Raw genomic sequence first — 12,840 nt, forward strand, 5'->3', positions numbered from 1 at the left:
TGTATTTATATAGACCTTTCTGATAAAACTTACTTACTTTTGACCTTTCCTTCTCCTTTAAAGGTATTCCTAAGAGTGCTTCTGTTACAGTAGACTACAACAACATGCAGTAGCTGTCAATTGAGCTGTTAGCAAGAGTAATTACTATTAGGTATAGTGTTCTCCATCTTTAACTCAATGGAACCAAATGGTTTCACAATGATACCTATATGTGACCTAGGTGGAAGTGACATCACATGCATGTGCAGACCTTTCCTGTAGCCAAAGTTTCTTTGTTGAATATGTGCATATCGCTTCGCTGACATCACTGAAATGCTCTGCACATGCACACATTGGATTTTTGCCACAAAACATTCTCCAAGCGTGACAGATTTGGTGCAATTCTGGTGGACTGTGCAATTTATCACACCTATTACAAGCATTCAATAAACACACCAGAACAGTTGTTGCTAAACTGTGGGGCTGGTCCTAAAGTAGTGTCTGGGGGCTGATATTTTGAAAGAATTACAGTTTTCTGTCTTGAAGACTCCTGAAAGCACAGCTTGAAGGTCATTTAAATTTGCTGTCCAGGATATTCTTGTAGCTATTGCTGAATGACTGATATACCTTATTATGAGCTAAAAGTGAGGCTTACCAAGGGGCAGATTTACTAAAGAGATGGTGGCTAACGCTGACGTCAACTCACTAGCGTTGCCATGCGCAGGGACATTGCCAATTCACTAACAGGTGCAAGCGCCAATTCGCTAGCGAACCAGACCATCGCTAGTGCAGTTTCGGACCCTATCGCCAGGCGTAATAAAACAACAGAACCCTAATAAAACAAATGATTTATGCTTTCAAAGTTGGCCGCAGGGGGTCATCTTGTAACTTTGTTAAATATTTTTGCAAGACCAAGACTATGCACATGCTCAGTGTGGCCTGGGCTTCAGCAGGGAAGTTAAGCTTAGGGATTGTCATAAATGATCAAAACAGCACAAGTCAAATAATATCTGTCATAGAAGTCAATACAGCAAGACTGATTAATAATCAGAATATGCAGACTGCACTGGGTCTTCAGATACAAATCTCTACACAGTTGTGGCTGCTCTACAGGGAAACAAACAAAGCTGCTGGAGTTCTGGGAAGTAAGATGGGAGGAATTAATGTTTTTTCATGCCTCTGTCCCTGAGTTGGACCTACAAAAGATACTGCACGTTCTAGGAGCACCTTGTTTTGCACAACTCTTCTGTCCTGTCCCCTTAATTATTTACCTACCAACCTATTTACCTACTGATAGGCTGTCTTTATATGAGGGTTGGCACTTATTTCAAAGTCACTCTTTCACAGTTTGGCTTGCATCTGTATGTACGCGGTTGCAGGGTTTGGAGATAAACTACACATTTAATAGTAATGACGTTGCAATAGTACATCAAGTTAAAGGGGTTGTTCACCTTTAAATTTACTTGTAGTATGACGTAGAGATTGATATTCTGAAACAATTTGCAATTGGTTTTCATTTTATATTATTTGTAGTTTTTGAGTTATTTAGCTTTTTATTCAGCAGCTCTCCAGTTTGCAATTACAGTCATCTGGTTGATAGGGTCCCAATTCCCCTAGCAATCATGCATTGATTTGAACAAAAGACTGGAATATGAATAGGAGAGGCCTGAATAGAAAGATGAGTAATGTAAAGTAGCAATAACACGTAGGAGATTATTTACTAAACTCCAAAAATCACGAAAATTTGTGATTTTTTTTTTTTATAAAATCTGACTTTTAAAAAATCAAGAATTTTTCAGAATTTATTAAACCCAGAGGATGGAAAAGTCTGAAAATCCGCTATCTCAGACCTGTCGAGGTTGCATATAAGTCAATGGGAGAAGTTCCAATGATTTTTTGATGTGCGCTGGGTTTTGTGCAATAACCCAACGTTTTTTGGAGTCTTCGGCAAAAAGCATAAGAAATCTGAGTTTTCGGGTGAAAAATCTAAAAAAAACACGAAAACCAGAGAATCAGAAAAAAGTGTGAAAATCTGAATTTTTCCCATAAAGCAAATTTTTGACCCACTTAATTTGTAGCATTTGTTTTTTAGATGAGGTCAGTGACCCCCATCTGAAAGCTGGAAAGAGTCAGAAGTAGAAGGCAAATAATTCAAAAACTACAAAAAAGAAAAAAATGAAGACCAATTGGAAAGTTGCTTGGAATTGACCATTCTATAACATACTAAAAGTTAACTTAAAGGTGAACCACCCCTTTAAGTTCTAGATGACCATCAAAAAAGATGTTATTTGAATAAACATCATATAATGAAAAGTAATTATGAGGAAGAACTAGTTGTTGGCCAATTGTGGCCACACACTCAACATTTCTGTACAATTTGTATACATACATCAAAATTGCAATGAACCCCATTCATTTCACTGTTATAGTCTGAACTCTATTAGTCCTAGCTAACGTGCTTAGTCTGTTTATATTTGCTGTAGTTAGAATAAGAAATAAAGAAAATCAATTGCTTGGCTTTAATGTTGTGTTTTTACACATAGTGTGGGAAGTTGCCCCAAGAAACTCTACTGAAGAGCTGAATAACAGATTAGGGAACTGAAGCCAAAGACCTTTCTCATATTTTACAGAACAGAAAGTGATTTCCCGCTAATTGAGTATGGAAAGAGCAAAGAGACAAATAAAAAACATCTCAGTATGTTGCCTAATTAAATAAATCCCTGGCTGGAGTAATATTTGTCAAGCCAATGTCTTATAGATAAAATGATTTATTTTGAAAGTAATTACCAATAGGGATGAGCAAATCTGTCCTGCTTTATGAAACGCATTGAAGTCAATAGACAATTTTTTTAAGCGCACTAATTCTGAATGCACGCAGCTGTTTTTCTCCAAATGCATTAAAGTCAATAGGCGTTTTTTCTTATGGCGGCTTTTTTGTCTCTGCAACATTTTTGACTCTTTTTTGTTGTGGCGAATTTTCTTTGCGTTTTGCTGCAAATCCATGCCTGGTGAAAAAATGTACTCATCACTAATTGCAAGAGTATGAGAAGTAAACAGAGGGGGACAATAATAAAACTTTTTTTTACTGTTAATGCTCTCCTTTAATAAATTCCATACTGTACCATTGGTACCTATCTAAGAGGGGAATATTAAAGCATCATCAGCTTCATAGGGCTCATTTACTAGGATGAAGCACACAAACACTGTTGCAATCAACCATTTTTTTTATTTTACTCACAATTCAACATTATATTAGACTTCCAGTATTATTTAGAAGGTGCTAATATTTGCACTATTTAGTGAATCAGTTAGTGAAAGACATGCGTTTAGGCACAGCTTGCACCTGCAACGTAAGCGGTGGAGTGTGATTTACATATTGACTTTTGAAAAATTAAATTTTTCAGAATTTATCAAACCCAGAGTTTGAAAAAGTCAGAATCAGAAAATCCGGCATCTTAGACCTGTCGAGGTTGCATTTAAGTCAATGGGAGATGTCCCAATAATTTTTTTGATGGGTTTCGTGCAATACCCCAAAGTTTTCGGGCAAAAATCTGAGTTTTCAGGTGAAGAGTCCGCCGGTGAAAATTCGATGTCATCAATTTCCGTTTTTTTGTGAAAACTTTAAAATTGCACGATTTTTTCGTGAAAACGTTCGAATTGCTCGATTTTTTGGTGAAAACTTTTGAATTGCATACATTTTTTGTGAAGACGCTCGAGTTTCACATTTTTTCCGTGAAAACGTTCGAAATTCACGATTTTTTCATGAACTTTCCGATTTCGCAATTTTTCACGAATTTTTTGCCGTTTTGTGAATTTTGCGGGAAATTCTCGAATTTTTCAGCAAATCGAAATGGGGGAAATTTTCCCATCACTAGTGAAAATCTGATTTTTTTTCCCACAACGCTAATTTTTGGGAAAATATAATAATAAATAAGCATAAAAAACCGAGCGGATTTGATCTGAGTTTGTAGCAGAAAATCTTGAGATAAATTCAGCCTTTGACAAATAACCCCCTATGTGTATGCTAGTTTAATAGGTGCTTAAAAATAGCAAATCTACTCTTTACGTCATCAAGAAGACAATCACCTAGTTTGAGCATTTAAGTCCTTACTTTATTATAACTCCAATTCGGTGGGGCAAGATTTTGTAATTGTAATAATTTGTACCACTGTTTTGCATTGTGTGTTTCATTTCTTTTTCTGATTTTTATTTTATTTATAATGCTTGGTCTGCTGGAACAGATGACTATATCTGGACATGACCAAGCTGAACCTTGGCTAATAATGTCATTATATACTAAAAATTACATGGATGGGTTACCATTTGCCATTTTTAGTTATAATAACCTACATTGCGAGCAAATAGTGATATCCAGAAATACAGTTAAAAAAACTAGGGAAAATGAGACTGTAGCAGAACTAGCTGCAAATTGCATTTTTAGACAACATATTTTGAGAGCTAAAGTTATTTATCATGTTATAACCTGATTCGTGAGCATTAATTACAGTAATCACATAATTATATTTAAATGTGGTGCTATAATGATGAGTATTTGAAATAAATGGGCCCCAAAACAAAATCTTTAAAGGTTTTAGCATCTTCTATACTATAGCATGGGTCCCCAACCTGTTTTACCAGTCAACAAATGTAAAAATAAGTTGGAGAGCAGCCTATGCATGCATTTCTGGGGGTACCAAATATGGCCTGTGATTGACTATTGGTAGCCGCTATGAGGACTTGCAGCCTACAGGAGACTCTGTTTAGCATTACACAAGGTTTTTATGCAATTAAACTGTGTCTTCAAACCAGGAATTTAAAAAATAAGCACCTGCTTTGAGGCCACTGAGAACAACATCCAAGGGGTCGGAAAGCAAAATGATGCTCACGAGCCACTGGTTGGGGATCACTGCCCTATAGTATAAATAAATGGAAGAATGCACAGAAGATATTTAAAGAGGATCCGCTGCTTATGGATTATTTGTGTTGCTTTGCTGCCACCTACAGGGTTCTTACAAACATGAAAATGAATTGCCTGAACAAAAGGCTCATGACTAGTCAAGCATTCAACATCAGAAATTGGGCCCTTGTGTGCACTGGACTCATTTTGGCCCTGCACCCCTGGTTGCTATGCCACTGGCACATTCCTAGCTTTGTATTATTATGCTGGGATTTGACGATCATGGATGAGTTTCAAACTGAAAGAAGCATAAGGATGCATAAAAGTTAAAGAGCCACTAGTTTGGCTTGGCTGTGGCATTTTCAGTTATTTCTAAACAAATATAAATATTTATCAGCTTTTATACCTTCCCCTCTGTACCCTTATACTGGCGTTCATATAGAGTAAAATCCCTCCAACTGAAGGATTATAAAGGAGAACAAAACCCTATCATACAAAGAGGTCACCCAACTTTTACATTTGCATAAATTAAAAAAAAATGGATTGTTTCTGGTTAAGAAGGAAGAATTGATTTTCTTTTTACTTTATCTTGTTGGAAAAAAGTGCATATAGATATGGACACAAATGTTGCACGTATTGGCACCATTCATTAGGTACTTGTGTACACATGCTTTTCACTTCTGTATAACTGTGCGCCTACTGACACATGAATAATCACCAACCTGAATGTGCCAGTAATTCCAGGGTTTCCGCAGTGGGTCGGGTAATAAGCCGCAACAGATCTGCGCTAAAAGAATCTCACACTCAATTACATTTTAATGCTGCAACAGAAGTAGTGAAATCCCCACTCTGAAATGATTACCTGCAACTTGCAACTGATTTGCAAAATATAAGCATGCAATTATGTTCTCTTTCACGCACTAGACAGAAGTGCAATTCGGTGCTGTGCTAAGATCCTACAGTGTGTGATTCAGTACTGCAGCAATTTAATTCTGTGGGGTATTTAGCACAGTAGTATGTTTGTTTGAGCCTACATGTTCAAGCCTGCAGCAATATTCAAGTAGGCACACTATGCCTTTTTTGTACACATGGTCACTTGTGGAGTAAGTCTTCCCTATCACCTGAGACCTAAATACATCTCAGTTGTCCACACATCCCATACAACAACATTTTCTGAGCCCCGCACATGAAAAATCAATTGGCGGCCAGAGCCCTACACAATTTAAAAAAAAAAAACGGTGGCCAGCACCCAACCCCCACAAGTTAAAAAAAAAAAAACTGATGTGGAATTTACCTTTCAAGTTTTATACCTTCTTCGGCTTCAGGCTGCTTTCATCACCTTTGGTTCCTACTTTGTCAGCTTGGCTCCCGCAGTGGTTTTGGTTCCTACTTCGGAGGGTTTGGCTTCATCTTTGGCTCCTCAATGACTCAAGGGGGGCTAATCCAGGAAGAGCAGCAGGACCAGGGATGATTGTGCCGGCCAGTGCTCCCCTGAATGTGGCCCTGGGCGTGTTACATATCTATTTTTCATACACTGAAACATTTCATGCAATTCTAGTATTTTGCCATTACTTTGATTGTAGCTGTTAAAACCGTCCACTAGAGGGACCCATCCTACTACCCAATGTACTACTGATTTAAAGTTTTTTTTCCCTAAACCAGCACCTTTTATTTTTGCCAAAGAGGATGTTCCTATCTAAGTAAAGGAGAAGGGGTTCCTTTTCCTTTTAAAGGGGTGCTTCACCTTCAAGTTAATGTTACAGAATGGCCAATTCAACTTTTCAATTGGTCTTCATTATTTATTTTGTATAGTTTTTTTATTTAATTATTTGACTTTTCCTTCTAACTCTTTACAGCTTTCAAATGGAGGTCACTGTTAAGCAGGTGAAGCTAGTCCTCTACAAAAGGTTTAGAAAAAAAAAAGCAAATGCTCTATAAGGCTACACATGTATTGTTATTGTTACTTTTCATTACACATCTTTCTCTTCAGGCCTCTCCTATTCATATTCTCATCTCTTATTCAAATCAGTGCATGGTTGCTAGGGTCATTTGGGCCCTAGTAAGTATATCTACTAAATTTCTTGCTATACAGTCATGGAATACAAATAGGCTTTCCGTACACCTGTAAATTGATGTTAGTGAAAATAAATTTTGCTTTGTTTGGTTACAAACATGGTGCTTTGTGTGTAAAACGCATTTTTGTGCCTAATGCAATGCACGTGCATCTGTAGGGTGTGCAAGTTGTACGTTTACCAAAAATGCCCTGAGGGCAAAGTTTTTTATTTACAATTTGTACCAATGTCATATTTAGGGTTTCCTTCCATCCTTATGATGTTGTGAGGAAACCAAGCAAGTATATGTTTCAGAATCCCTTTCCTTTGTGATGCCAGACTCCCTCCTGATATTTTGTGTTTGTTACAGTCCTGATCAAACTGACAGCTTGCAGTCCTAACCTGATGTATCCAATAATAAGGGGTGGTTCACCTTTAATTTAAAGGAAAACTATACCCCTGAAACAATGTAGGTCTCTTTGAAAAGATATTGCACAAAACAGCTCATATGTGTGCTTTGTGTAAGTAAACCATTTTCATAATAATATACTTTTCTAGTAGTATGTGCCATTGGGTAATCATACAGTAAATAGAAAACTGCCATTTTAAAAAACAAAGGCTGCCCCTTGGGATCATATGATTCACAGTGCACACAAACATACCAAACAAACTATACTTGTTAGGTCACATGAGCCAATTAACAGACAGAGTTCTGTCATTTGCTTCCACACTTCTTCCTGTTACAGTTAGAGTTGAAGTATTTCTGGTCAGGTGATCTCTGAGGCAGCACACAGACCATCACAAAATGGTGGCTCAAGGCAAGAGATGTAAAAGGACAATATTTACTTAAATATATATTCCAGTTTGATAAGATTCTTTAATATGCCACTTAATTTGATATAAACTATCTGTTGCTTAAATATTCATTTTGGGGGTATAGTTTTCCTTTAAAGGACTGGTTCACCTTCAAGGTAACTTTTAGTATGTTATAGAATGTCCAATTCCTAGCAACTTTGTAATTGGTCTTCACTATTTACGTATATATTATAATCTTTGAGTTATTTGCCTTTTTCTTCTGACCCTTTCCAGCTTTCAAATGGAGGTCACTGACCCCATCTAAAAAACAAATATAAGGCTACAATTTTATTGTTATTGATACTTTTTATTACTTGTCTTTGTATTCAGGCCTCTCCTAAAAGCTAAAAAACTCAAAACCACAAATAATAAAAAATGAAAACCAATGGCAAATTGTCTCAGAATATCAGTCTCTTCGTCATACTAAAAGTTTTCTCAAAGATGAGAGATGCATTTAGCATATGCAAATAGCAAACTGCTGAACAACTATGAGAGAAGTGTGGAAATTGTACTGTAATAAATGACAAGGGACAATTAAAGATAATTGTACTGATAAATATTCAGGGTATATATATATTCATGTACAAGACTGTAGTATCATTTTTAATTTGTAGTAACTGGATTAATAAGAGTTTTGTGTAGCCCTGGCCTTGTCCCTTAACCTTCATCTGTCTCAGCACCAAATAATTAAAACCAGGCTATAATACTATTTATAATGATATAAAAAATAATTAACACCTGGCATCTAATTGGGTTGTTTTTGTTGTATCTGAAAAAGATCACCTTTGCTGCATCTAACGGCAGTATATTGCAACTCTGTGTCAGCTACAAACTAGAGAAACTCAAACCATACTCCCATAATAACCAATCTATATGCAGCTTAAGCACCACATTACAGAATATGTACTTTTGAGACAATCTGAAGCACCCAGAGCTTGCAGCCTTTAGATTAGACTTATGATGCTGCATTCCCCACATACTGGACAAATATTACTTGCAAAGTGAAAGATTCCCCCATAAAAATGTGAAGCTGAAAAACAAAGTAATAAATTCACTTTTGACTGTTATCATCATATTTTACTGCTGTCCAGTTTAGATAAAAACATATCAGAGAGCATGAGTGTAATTCATGTGTGATGGAACATTGTTGGACTGAAAAAATATGAAATACTGGCACTAATAGACTTGTATAACGCTCCTCACTTTGCACATCAGGGAGAAATGAGGCAAAACATGAAGGCACATGCAAGGCAGGCAGTATATAACTGGGACTTGGGGAGCTGGTAACACATGGGGTGTACAGGAAGATATATAAAAAGTGGGGTTGGGGGAGCACTCAAAAGGCTAAGTTAAAGTATTGCTACTTTTCAATGCACATTCCCCGGTCCCCTGTCTCATAAGCAATTTAGTATAAATGCAAGTGCACAGTGGCGTAACTAGACCCCTAAGGGCCCTGGTACGGAAATTTACAAATGGGCCCCCCTCCCTCCTCACACATTGGGCTGGAACACAGAATTACTGACCTAAACACATGTGTGTGTGTATATATATATATCTATATATGTAGGGACAGAGAAGAAGAAATCAATCTGATAAAGACAATTATTCTTTTAAAACAATTAGTCTTTTAGTACAGGTATGGGATATGGAAACCCGTTATCCAGAAAGCTCCGAATTATGGAAAAGGTCGTCTCCCATAGATTCCATTATAAGTAAATAGTCCAACTTTTTAAAAATAATTTCCTTTTTCTGTGTGATAATAAAACAGTACCTTACCATATGGGAGGATAGGCTCTGGGAGCCTAAAGCTGGCCATAGATGTTGAGATTTTTAAAAGATCCGCTCCTCATCGTGAGAACACGATTTTCTCTGAACTATCGTACGATCGTACGAATTGACCATCAACTAAAAAGACCAATTTGCCAGGAAAGCAAAGGATAGCTGCCTGCTTGGCCCTGTAAACATAGATAGATTGCACTGGGACCGACAAAGATTTTTTTGGCCTGGCTGATCAATTTCCTGACAGATGTTGGCCGAAAAATGGTAAGATGTACGATCGTTCGAATCCCACTAACCGTACGATAATTTCGAAGGATTGGTCGGACTTCCCTAAAATCGGTCGTTTGGCAAGAAGAATCGTCGCCTCTATGGGGAGCTTAAGACTGAAAAGTTGCTCTCTCTATATAAAATTGCTGCCTCCAGCTATACCTAAACCCTTTGCCAAAGCAAAACATAAATGGACTAAGGTGGTTCCTGCGCTTGGGGAGGAACAATGGGAAGAAGCGACTGATCATATATATGATTTTCTAATTGCCACTAGGGATAGATTCATACAATTTAAATTCTTCCACCAGGTGTATATTACGCCACTTAAGCTGAAATGTATGGGGAGATTGACCAATGCTGAGTGCCCAAAATGTCAGGCTGCAAACGCGGGATTTGAGCATATGGTATGGGAATGTCTGCACATCAGCAGATACTGGTCTGAGGTGATGAGCTACGTAGACGAGCAATTGTCCTTGCCCAGGGTTAAGTCTCCAGAAGTGTGTTTACTGGGAGTAGTTAAGGATCTCATTCCCTGGTCTAACTCAAGGAAACTAATGAGAGCAATCCTGTTTTATGCAAAAAAAAACGAATTGCCATTAAATGGATGAGTTCTGAATCACCAACATTGTTAGACTGGATAACACTGGTGAACAAAACCTTACCACTTATAAAACTAACATATGTAGCTCGAGGCTCTCCTGCAAAATTTGATAACATTTGGGCCTCATGGCTAGATGCCAACCCAACACTTGAACTCCCAGAGGTACCCCTGCCCAGATAATCCCAGTAGAAGTGCAAAGACCAATAATCAGGGATACATACTGTCTTTATATTGTATATATATTGTGGTTGCTCTGTCAGAAAATATCTTTGCAAGGCCTATGCTGAACTGCGATATGGACTGTGAATGTCTTGTTTGTATGTCGTTTGAAAATAAAATAAAAACCTTTTAAAAAAAATAAAACAGTACCTTGTACTTGATCCCAACTAATTAATCCTTATTGGGAGTAAAATCAGCCTATTGAGTTTATTTCATGTTTAAATGATTTTCTAGTAATGAAGATCCAAATTACAGAAAGATCAGTTATCCAGAAAGCCCCACGTCTTGAGCATTTTGGATAACAGGTTCCACACATATACTCAAAGGATATAAGCACAGGAGTCTGAAATACATTTTTACTGTGTTAATGACAAGGGTTAATCAGTGCAGTTATAAAGGGGTCATTCACCTTTACTTTACTTTATATATATAGATATTTTGAGAAACTTTACAATTGTTTTTTTTATTTTTTATTTGTGGTTTGTGGTTAGCTTTTTATTCAGTAACTCTCCAGTTTGCAATTTTAGCAGTCTGGATGCTAGTGTCCAAATCACCCTAGCAACCATGAATTGATATGAACGAGAGACTGGAATACGAATTGCAGAGAGCCTGGTTAAAAAATAAAAAGTTGCAATAACAATAAATGTATAGCTTTACAAGGCATTTGTTGTTTAGATGGGTCAATGACCCCCATTTGAAAGCTGAAAAGACTCAGAATGAGAGAAATAACTCAAAAACTATTAAAAGAAAAAAAATGGAGACCAATTGAAAAGTTGCTTAGAATTTACCATTCTGTAACATACTAAAAGTTAACCTGAAGCTGAATGTAAATTGGCATATGACTGTAGGTGCAAACTAATTGAAATGAAATATTTACAGACAGAACCAAACTGCAATTACATAGGCAACATAAGATGGAGCATTGGAACAACCTGTAAAAACACCTTTGCTTGAATTGCTTTAGTGAGTTGTGTTGTGCTGAGGGCAGCAGGCTTCTGGTAAGGTGAGACGAGGCAAGCTGTTCCCTTTCTCAAAGTGCATTCTGGCCGCACACACAAAAGTTATATTCCATCCCGTGCACTCCTGACTATCCCATAATAAGCAAGTAAATATCCATTAACAGCACTTCTAAATTTTTTAAAACCGCCTTTAATAGTTTGCAGTTATTTGCACAGCAACACGATGCAACGTTTCGAGTGGCACTCCACTCTTTGTCAAGCATAAAAAACCACACAAGCACATGACCTTAAATACCCTGAGTATCCCGTCTGCTATTCCCAAACCCTCTCATCATAATCCCATTACATAGAGTCCCGTTATAAAGAATCCCATTAACAGTCCCATTGCAAGGGAGTAACGTGCCAAAGTGCCCCGACCCGCTCGCCTGAACTGAGTGAGAGCAGAGAGGTGGGAGCAGCACTTACTGGCCGTGTAGATGGCAGAGCTCGCTTGCAGGATTAGCACTGATCTCCAGAGGAATCCCAACATTGTGCCGCTGCTTATCTCTTCATCTCCCACCGAGTGCGCTGCTCACAGACAGCCGGTTCCTCATCTGCACACTCAAAGAGCCTTTAGTTCTCCAACTCCGCATCTTATTCAGAGAGATTTGCGGGGCAGTGGGCCCGACAAACAGGAGGGATGGGCGCCAAATGGATAGGACATGAGTGTGCCGGTGCGTCTGTGACGTCACGTGCAACGTGCTAATGAGAACAGCACCGCGGGCCGGCACTCAGATACAAGTAACTTCTCTAAAGGCATGCAGGCCCCATCGGGGGTGCAGGGACATGGACCCTGGTGCCGTTGCACCCATTGCACCCCCGCCACTGCAAGTGAATGTGTTTTGTAAATGAGTGAAGTGGCTAACGATAGCGACTTTTCATCAGCGTCACCACCCGTGCGGACATTGCCAATTCACTAACAGGCACAGGCGCCAATTCGCTAGCAAACGGGACCATCGCTAGCATTCATTCACACTCTATCGCCAGGCAACTTTTCTCTCTGGCTAACAATCGTTATCCACAAATTCACTAAAGTGCGGATTTTACTGAACATTACCTCTTTCTCCAGAGTTGATTTTGCCACCTCAGACCAGGTGAAGTGCTAAAAAGAAGCTTGAACTTCCTCAATCTTCTGTCACTTACATCATATCCTGTGTGCTGAAAATGCATTAAAGTTCAAAAAAGGCTGGTGAC

This window comes from Xenopus laevis, chromosome 9_10S, assembly GCF_017654675.1.
Source record: "Xenopus laevis strain J_2021 chromosome 9_10S, Xenopus_laevis_v10.1, whole genome shotgun sequence".
Classification (NCBI taxonomy): Eukaryota; Metazoa; Chordata; class Amphibia; order Anura; family Pipidae; genus Xenopus; species Xenopus laevis.